We start from the raw sequence: 11,061 nt of genomic DNA, 5'->3' as shown, positions 1-11,061 counted from the left end.
AATTAATTTTTTATGAATGTGCCTTATAACGTATCAAAAGTAGGAAATAAAAAGATAAGAACCAAAGCATCATATATATATGCTGCCATAGTAATTCTAATACATTACCTCTGCCAGGCTGAGTTATTCAGGTACGGTCCATCCTATTTAGTTTTGATTGTGCATTGGAAAATTTACCAGCGTATCTTCACTTAAAGTCCACCAATGAGGTTCACTGTATTTTTAGTTATTTACTTTAGTTGAACTTTATTTGTACGTGCCATCTTTTTAGCATTTCAAATGTACTCATTTTTCCGGGCAAAGATACGCCGACGTTTTTGTTAAAAAGTTTATACTTTTGGGTTCCATAATTGCTTCTTACTCTGTATTTGCTAAATTTTGTTAAATCGTGATATGCCACCAACATCAAGGAGCGCCGTACTATCAATGGTATCTACCTTAACGTTGGATGCATTTCTTCTAGGGTAATATATTCTTTTTTTGGTTAATTTCACTCTCGGAATTCATTTTCTACTCCTATTTGTATTATTTTTTTAATTTTAATATAAAATTCACAATATTTTTCGAGTAGATGTTCAGGAATTTGACTTGATGTGATTTTAGAAGCTGCTTATGAAATTCAATGATTTTAAAATAGAGGCAAAACCTTACTTCCCTAATAACAAATGCTGATTTGCCTAGCATTTGCTGTGAAATTGAAAATAAGTTGCATAATGGGACATTCTTTGGTTGGTATACATAGATTTATTTTTTACTATAATTACTATTTTTCTATTGATAATTAAATTTTAACATTTGCTAAAAGAGGAGTTGAATAAAGTTCTGATTTCGAAAAATGGGAGTGGTCCTGTGGCATATAATGGTAAAACTGTTGGTTAGGAGGAAATGTTGACTTGTGCTATACAGTTATGTTCCAAAGCTAATTTCAACTTGAGAAATCATAAGAAGTTTTTATTTTTATTTTTATGCATGTAATAGCTTTACCCAATTGCTTTACTTAATTAGGCTATCTAATCTTTTGTCTAGCAATTCAAAATAATGTTTAAATATTCTAGAAATTATGTATATATACAGATTGGAGTCATGCCTTAACTCCTCCATCATGATGATGGAACTATAAAGTTAAAAAAAAGAAGAAGAAGATGTTCGTATGCAAGGAAAAGTTTCTTTCTTTTTGTTTCTTTAAGTATTTCTTTATTTTCATTGACAAAGATTGGAATCTCATACGAAATTATGCTCATCTATTTAAGCTTTGCATATTCTTATTCTTATTGTTTTATGTTTATCGTTACGCCGAATAATCATCAACCAAACGTAATTCGTAAATTTTACTATTTTTGTGCTTGTAAGAGATTATCTTTTAAGACCGCGCGAATCGCGGACAAATTCCCTAGTTAAGTATAAGTGGAGGGAAGACTGATAATGAAAGCATAATGGAATGCGTAGGGTTTGGGGGAGGACGTTGAGTTTCACTCTAGAAGAAAACGACGGATCAAAACTAAAGCTAATCCAGCAATCGAATTCCAAGGGCACCATTAATTGTTTTGCAGAAACTTAACCAACACTATCCTTTACGTGGCTGTGTTACTGGAGACTTGCGGCATGTTTGGCCAAGTTAGAAAAAATCAGCTTAGTTTGAGAAGTGTTTTTTTAGAAAAAAGTATTTTTTTTAAAAGTAAAAAAAAACATTTTGTATTTGGCTAATTAATTTGAAAAACACTTTTAAATAATAATTTGTGTTTGGCCAAACTTTTGAAAAAGTACTTTTATGTGTCAAATTATAAATAAGGACATGAAGAGATTTATTTAATAGTTAATATTATATAAGTAGATAAATAATTATAAATATTTATTATTAAAGATAATAATTAAATTTTTTATTTTGTTTAAGTAAAATACAAAAATAAAATTAAAAAGTACTTCATTTTTGCAAGATAATTTAAATATATCAAAAAATCATTTAATAAATATGAAAGTTTATCTCAAAAGTCATTTTATATTACTTAATAGTTTAAACTAAGTATTTGGTATATATAATATTTTGTCAAGTGTATTTTTTGGTAGGAAGAAAAGTCAAAACTACTTCTGCTTCTGCAGAAACTACTTTTTTCTGCTTCTTCAAAACTGCTTCTGCTTCTAGCCAAAAACACTTTTTTCCGAAAAAAGCTTGGCCAAACACATCAAATTGAGCAAAAAACACTTTTTTGGAAGAAAAAAAACACTTTTGGCCTGGAAGAAGCTTGGCCAAACAGGCTATTAAACTTGAGAGATAAAACTTGATTAGCTTGAGTACTAATTACACAAAGTACTTATTAATGATTTATATTATTAAACAAAAAGTGTTAGATTCATTTAATTTGTTACTTATTACAGATGGATAATGAGTTTAGTTAACGCTAATGTCGGATTTTCCCTATTAGTAAAAGTTAGCAATACTAGGCACATGGCTCTTATTACAGTTGTTGGATCACTATCTTATACAGTACTCCTATATTTACTTTGAGAAACGCTATTATATTTGTTGAATCTTAATTTTCGAATGAATTTAATGTTAAGGATAAGACTCCATTCTGCTGCTATACGCTCTACGAATCCTTTTAGTAATATTTATGTTCCTAAATATTGCAATGGCACGATATTAAATGTAAATACATATTGTAAATGCTTATAATATAAAGAAACCTCTAAACGATAGATAATAATCTCCTATGACCGGTTACGATTTGAACAAATATAAAAATTTACAAAGATCTCATGTTATTTCGTTATCTTCTTTTGTGTTATTCTATTGCTACTTTTTTTTAAAAAAAAAAAAGAATCATATTAAATTAACATTTTTAATGAGTTATAAATCGATTTCGTTTCTGGGGTTGTTCCGCATTTGCCCATAGTGGTCTAGTTCCATGTGGCCGGTGCAAATGTAGTTGGTGAAGGCGATGTTGTTCAGCTCCAAAAATTTTGGTTTTGACTTTTGACGATTCAATTTCGTTTTTTTTATCTAAATTATTTCTTATTTATAACCTCCCTCCCCCAACCTAATTTATGTGTGAATTTGGCCAACTTTCAAAGTTGATCGGAGTTGGATAAGTTAATCTGCATAAATAAAAATGTATATATTTGAAAAAAAACTATAAAACAAAAGACTGCGCGTTGTAATTTCACCCATTAAAATAACGCTGGAGCGCACCTTTAACTACTCGTTAGTGTCACCTAATTAAACTATTTAAAAGTGATAACCTCTTTGAGACACGAGCATTATAATATTAGGGTCTATTTAGAAAGTCAACTGTAATTATATGGGATAGTAAGTACACGATATAGTAACCGCAATGACATATTTGTTTGCTAGAACGTTTTAGGGTGTAATTTTTATTGTCATGTCTGGTTGGACAGTTATTACACAGTTAAATAAATGTTTTTTCATATTAACCTATCGAAATATATTAAATAATTATCAATTGACAAATAATATCTTAAAAATAGTAATTATCTTCCCATACCTAACACGTGAAATTATATTGAGATTGTTGTTCTTGTAAAGGCAGTAAGTATCTTCCAAATAAATAATATTTTAAAAAATAAATAATTATAAATTGGTAACGTATATCGGAAAACTATATTTTATCTTGACTATTTTCAAATAAATAATATATTAACTTAAAATAACTAATAAAAGTTTCAACTATGAATTTAAAATTTTACCAACTTATATGAGTAAATATGAAATTTATGATTTTCTACACTTTTTAAATAACAAAAACATAAATATGAGTTTAAAAGATTCTTTTATTAATAATGATTTTATACTAATAAATAGAAAACAAAGTTAGTAGGGACTAAGTGTCACGCCCTAACCTTGGGAGGCGTGGCTGGCACCCGGTACCGCACTGGCCCGAGCGAACCACTCTGCAACTTTTTTTTCTTTTTTTGAAACTATCATGGGCCAACATGGTCACAGCTCGTAATGTATAACTATAAGTGGGCAACATTATATCACTGAACCATTTTTCTTAAAACATGAATACACATGGGTCATCAAGGCCTCTGACATACTGTACAAAATGAACCTCTATCTACAAAGCCTCTAAGATTATTTGACATCAAATGGGACAGGGTACCGGCCTACCCATAAGTTTGTAGCAAAATTCTGACAAGAAGACACATAGACTCGGCTGCACTCTGAATAAGGTGGAGTCTTACCGATCCTTAGCTGAATGCTGACCTCATGTACTATGAGGGCTCGTCAAACTGATTGTCTATACCTGCAGGCATGAATGCAGCGTCCCCAACAAAAGGACATCAGTACAAATAATGTACCGAGTATGTAAGGCACATAAATAAGTATATAAAAGACATGGAAGAAACATGGAGTAAATGACTCAACCTGTAAGTCTGGATAACTCTGTAAATCATGAAATAACTTTTTAAATCATGAAATACTTATAGTGTCATACATATGCGTATGAATGTCATGTCGTGCATAGGTACATGTGTTCATAACATCATCAAGCCTCTAAGGGCATCCCATCATATCATCTCGGCCACTGTGGGCAAAATAATCAACGTATACCAGCTGATCAGGTGGTGGTGTGTATATAATGCAGTAACCTTTTTCCATATCCCTTATACATATATACGTGTATAAAACGCCATGTGGTCATGAGTCAATGCGTTAATAGGATTTTCTCGGAATGCCATAAAAATTAATATGTCTTTCGGATAAAGGTAATCAAATACGTATTTTTCTGAGACTCATGAACAGAAGATATAATAATAATTCACATAGGGAATCAAGAATATAGATACCTCTAGTATTTTTATGAATAGAGTCATTTATGAAAATTGTACCTTTACTCGTTTTGTTTGTGACGTATAGATCATGCCAAAAAAATAAGGGATAACCTTAATATAACCTGAGCCAATTCTCTTAACAATCCGTCCAAGAAACTCTTCTCTCCTTTCATCTATGTCCTTCATTTTTCAATTTCATTTGGTCCTTTTTCCCCTCCTTTCGTCTCCTCCCATACACCTCCTGTCACCCATGTGTCATCCACTCCCAATAACAGCTCGAAGCTCCAGTCAAACCATCATACCAAACACATATCCTCCTCTGCACATTCTGTCATAACATAGGCAACAATCTGAACTTCGAGAAACACAACAAGCTTTACATTATGCATATTAATTTGGTCACTCCCCTTAATCTATTTATCAATAAAGTGACATCATTGAAATTAGTCCTTATATTGTGAGAAACTAGAGCAAATAATGGACAATTGAAGAATTCAAGCTATCATCTATTACACAGTAATACTCTAGACAAAACAAAGCTACTTTCGAAGCTATAATAGGTCATAAAACCAGGACAAAGTTCTTAAATCTAGGCTGCCAACTATTTGACAGATGTTTAAAATTTGATAATCTTCATTTTGCATGAACTCCACGTATCCTTTTGTTGCCACGTAATTCCCTTGTAGGGGGTTAATCTTTATTTAGTTAGGTAATATTCTATTACCCAATAATTAACCAATAATCCACGTAATTAAGAATTATCTTAAATTACTTAAAATACTACTCACTTTTAGTACACTTTATATACCTCACTAACATGGTCATGTGGTACCATATAAAATTAATATATACACTATTATTTCATTAAAATATCCATATAAAAATATATATATTTTCTCAACTTATAATTTTCTTAATCTCATATAAAGAGTAAAAAATTTAGTACGCTTAATTCTTAAAATGGTAAAAAGATGATCTTCTTTTCTTGTGAAAAAAAAATAATTCATATCTTTACATTAAAGAAAATCTCACAAAACTTTCCCATATTTTGTGTATAATTTAAAGCATATTCAAAAGTAGTAATATTAATAACTATATAAAATCATATTGTTCAGACTTTTTTTTTACAAAAATTTCCACTCAAAATATCATATGAAATGTATATAACGGTATCATATTGTTAAACTTACAGGGTCTTACAATAATAGTCAAAATCCTTTATAATCTCATGAATGATCTTAGTTAATCCCTTCAAGCTCATATGAATTACTACAACTTATCCTAATATTAAAGTACACGATGTAACACACAAAATTGTGTTTAGCAACTAAGAAAAAAAAAAGAAAAATATGAGAAGTTGCAAAATGATATGGAAGCACACCGTAAGAAAACATATTGGAAGGTAAAAAATAAGAATAAGAGAAATAGAAAATAAAATATTATAAAAAGAATAGTACTTAATGTATTAGAAAAATAAAAATAAAAAAGATTAGAAAAGTCACATTATCTTATAATTACACAACGTAATTACCACTAATTCTCATATTCCTCTTGAGAATTAGAGAGTGTAATTATACCCTCCAAAACAATCATGTTAAAATGTGCAATTACATCCAATTACACTCAAATTTAATTTCTAGGTGGGTTTCCAAACAGTCTCTTGCTTTTCTTTATTTTTACTATGAGTAAATTTTGTCATTTTAAGACTTAGCAAAGTCATAATTTTATGAGGCTACGGAAACTATAAGGGAATGTAGAATTTTTTAAAAACGCAAGAAGAACAAGTTAAAAACTTCTAATTAAGTCTCTAATTTAACTGTATTATACAGTCGAAACTGGAGTTTTAAAACATTTCTTCTTTTTTTCTGTTCTTTTTAAAAGTTTCTAGTTTTAAATTAAAAAGAAAAACCAACCTTAACTAGTGCACAATATTAACTCCTATATGGTTAGCTAGTCATAGATGATAGGATATAGAGTTGAGATACAGGGTGGTCTTGAATTGAGGTTGGGACAATTTGTCTAACTATAAATTCAGTTATACTTGTACATATTCACTTGGGATAAAATACTTTTGTATACGGTGGAAATCGGAGCTATCCGATTTCGTTCTTCGATGAAAAAGGTGATATCACGTCGAGAGGCCAGGACGCCGAGCTCGGGGTCGAGGCTCCTTTCCAATATCGAGGTCGAGGTCGAAATCATTTGCCGAGGTCGGAAGAAGGCATACCTCGAGCTAATACCGTTATGATTCAGTAACAGAAAGAGCAAGATACCCGCAACGGCCCGAAGGTCACGACGTAAATTGCAGAATGGATTGGCCCTTGGCAGTTAGACAACTGTCAAATATGATTTCCTACTGTAATTAGAAGTGTACCTTATTTAAATGAAAGATACATTTTTTGACTGATAAGAGAAAACATGCACTTTATTCTCTAGCTATTTTACTTACTGTTCATTAGAGTTGCTTTATAACTTGTTGTTCCCACTATTCCACATCGAGATTGTCATAGTTCGAGGTTGAGATTTGGCTTGCACATTGGTTTGACTTATTTTATTCTCCAATTTATATATTTAATTCCTTGTTTATCAATTGATATTGGATTAAATCACATATCCTTAAAACCAAAATATAAGTTTAATTGTTACTCGAATTTTATGGTAAACAGTTTAGCGCCCACCATGTGGCTAAGGATAATATTGATTGTTTCAGTGCTGATTCTGATAACACACGTTATTTTCACACTTGTTCATGTCAAGAATTTTTGTTCTCGGGTTAAAACATGTCAAACTCACAAAAACGCACCTGTACATAGTGTTGATTGTCTTGGATTTCACGGGGAAAACGATAACGTAATTGCTCCAGGAGCCGGGGTGCCACCGGCTAATCTCGGGGGAGTACCAGTCGTCGATCCAGTCTATATTGTCACACCTCCTTTTTGTGCGCCTACCCCGAAGGATAAATGCGTGAGGGAGTTTTTCCAATTTAAGTGATAATATTCGAAATGAAATTATTTATTTAATTCAAAGTCGCCACTTGGGAAAGGTTTGGCTTTTGGTGTCTCAAGTCACCGATTTATCTTGAATCCCAATTCGAGGAAAATATTCGACTTTCCAAATGAAGTCTGCGAACCAGAAATTCTAAGTAAGGAATTCTGTTGACCCGAGGGAAGGTGTTAGGCACCCACAGATCTCGTGGTTCTAGCACGGTCGCTTAAATTGTTATAATGGCTAAATATCTGATTTTAATACATGTTATAACTTGTGTGCTTTTATTGAGTTTAAACCGCTTTTATTATTATTATTTTTTATAGAATTGCAACGTCGAGAAAACGTATCTCAAACCTCGTCACAATCAATGTACCTGTGGTCATAGACACATTTCGACTCCGTTGAGATTTGGATTTAGGTCACATAAATGCGCACCCAAGTTTAGGAAAGTAATATTATTAAAAACGTGCCTAAAGAGACTAACACGTTATTATTTTTGGGGACGACCGTGAAATTCGCTAAACGGCCCATCCCAAGTTCTAAGTATTTAATATATACATTTATGAGGGCCTCGAGGTTTGTGCGTTTTATTCGGCGAGGCTCGTCTCATTTATTTTTAAAAGGATAATCTTAAAATGACTACATTTTCTATTTTTATTCGTCTCAAAAATGAAAGAAGAAATATATGCTAATTAAATTACATGCTTGGCAAGTTCGGGCCTCTTATCAATTATTAGGTTACAAAAGATGCTAACGCAAAATTGCGATCGAATTTGCTCAAAAGGAAATTGTTTCGTGTCTTATTCTATAATTGAACATTACCAAAAAATGAAATTATAAATAAAATATGGAATTGACAAACAATATTATCAAAACAAACAAATTAGTCTTTAACTAATTTAGACTTCACATTATTAGATGAATTGAATCATTGGAACTAATTATTTATTTTTTTAAAACTATTTGAAACTGAACCAACCTTGACTACCAATGCATACGAAAGTTGTTAAAACTTAATCGACACTTTGAAAATCTATTACATTTAAAGGAACTCTAACAAGCCTTGTTCGAAATCAACTCATGCCTATTAAGTTAATGACCTTAGCCTTACTACATCGAATCAAACTTCAAATATGGCAGACCTACTGATTCTGCGAAATTACTGACTTAGTATCCTACTTTACTAATTTGAGTCAACATTTAACATGCTTATTTTCAGATTATCACTACGGGATATTTAGGTTGAGGCATGCCATATTAAACAACACCAATAGTTTATGGCCCTCATAATTTTAAAATAAGAAGTTATTCGAACAATTAGATTTGAGGCGTGCCATAAACAAGATCAAGTAACCCATGACCCTCGTTTAATTAGTTTTAGCTCTTTAAAAATCGAGGTATGCTATCAGTTGAATTTTTCATGGCCCTCGCAAACCTTTTTATTAATTTGAAATTTCGTAGTTGCTTTAGGCGCGCTATTTAAATTGATTTTCTTTTATTTATTAATTTTGGGTGTGCATTTCATGTGATCCAATTTCAATTCTTAACAACGTTAAATAAAACGTGTCGCGAACCGCGGGTGCATTTCAATGTAACGTGGTTTGCGATATGTTTTAAATAACCTTGAATTAATTTTTAAATAAATAAAAGCAGTTTTAAAGTTAAAAGGGCATGTAGTTTTAAAATGTGTAATTAAATCAGATAATTGAGCCAATAATAATAGTTGAGCGACCGTACTAGAACCACGGAACCCGAAAATGCCTAACACCTTCTTCCGGGTTAAAAGAATTCCTTACTCGGATTTTTGTGTTCGTAGACCATAAATAAGAGTCATCTTTCCTCGATTCAGGATTTAAACCGGTGACTTGAGACACCATAAATTATCTCAAGTGGCGACCCTGAATTTTAAATAAAATAAATCTCGTTTGGATTGTCACTTTAATTGGACAAACTCCCTTATACCATTTGGATTTTTGTGTTCGCATTTGTCATTCCAGTCTTTGTAGTCAATGAAGTTTCATCCAAGCACTTATAATTATTTCAAATCAATATTTTAAACCCTCTAACTGCATGTGTTCTTCAAACGACGTGATGTGGATGCCACATTAGTATCCACATCAGATTTTCTTTATTATTTAATTTTTTTTAAATATTATTCAAAAATTATATTTTTTTCTTTTCCATCCTACCATCTCCTTCATTACCTTAATCCTCACTCACCATCTTTATTCTCCACAATTCACTACACATTTACCATCACCTTCAAAATAGCCCATTAAGTAACATTACAATGTTATGATACAAACAATGAGAGAAAGAATTTATTTAACTCTTGTTTTCCAACGGTAATCACTTTTTACTCTTCCCTTTTCTTTTTCTTTTTCAACTCAACTCTTAAAAACTGGCCCACCAACACCTGCAATTCTTTTCCGATCACCTTTCACATCCAACACTCCACCAAAACACCACTAATCAACTACCAAAAAGAATCGATCCGAAATGACTCCTAAAAACCATCTCACTAAAAACTTACCCTAAGTTTTTTAAGATGCCTTTACCGGAAAACGGCTCGTCGGAGATCTTTTTGTACTTTTTCTATTTCTTTTCCTTGCAAAAACTTGTCCTCAGAAGCTTGGGGGTGAGAAAATGGGGGATTTAGAAAGGAACTTTCTTTGTAAGTTGTTACAATTTGGGAATGTTTCGAATCTGGGGCAAAGAACATTTGTGGTAGATGAGAGGTGAAAAAAATGATATGTGTATCACACTGTGTATCATATTTGTATCTATTATGTATCACATGTATATCCATGTATACCTGTGTGTGAGATACATGCGTGATACATGTTTGATACATGTGTCGCAGAAGACTTTTTTGAACTCGATTTAATTACAAATTTTAATGTAAAACTAGTGCAAATCATCTCCAATCTTACTCAAATTTTGTATATTAACCTATCTATATATTTTCAATGAATTTCAACTATGCCCATTGAAAAAGTTCCTCTTTTGTTTAGATTTTTGGAATATTGTATATATTTTTATATTTCATCACCTTATTTGCTACCTCATCCATAAAATTTCCTTTCCGTCTTGTATCTAGTGTTGTTAATCACGCTTAAAAATATGGAAGGTGATTTTTGCATGTGATTCTTTGAGAGAAAGAACCCTATTATTTGGTTTTTTAATTTTTGTTGGCCAGTTTTGGTAATTCTATGATCAATGACTAGAGGTTGGTAAATTGAGATTTATTTGGGACATTTGTGTAAGTTTCCAAAGTAAAAT

General features: G+C 31.5%; 1 long non-coding RNA gene across 1 annotated transcript; it reads right to left on the bottom strand.

The window, feature by feature from the left end:
• Positions 1-3,962: 3,962 nt before the first annotated feature.
• LOC107826785 (uncharacterized) lies at positions 3,963-5,354 on the bottom strand. Its single transcript, XR_012704504.1, has 2 exons — positions 4,849-5,354; positions 3,963-4,262 (listed from the first exon to the last, which is right to left on the bottom strand). It is a non-coding gene; the product is annotated as an uncharacterized LOC107826785 (long non-coding RNA).
• Between the last annotated feature and the right edge of the window lie 5,707 nt (positions 5,355-11,061).

This window comes from Nicotiana tabacum, chromosome 3, assembly GCF_000715075.1.
Source record: "Nicotiana tabacum cultivar K326 chromosome 3, ASM71507v2, whole genome shotgun sequence".
NCBI lineage: Eukaryota > Viridiplantae > Streptophyta > Magnoliopsida > Solanales > Solanaceae > Nicotiana > Nicotiana tabacum.
The sequence above is the reverse complement of the archived record's forward strand: the minus strand, read 5'-3'. Positions and strand labels throughout refer to the sequence as shown.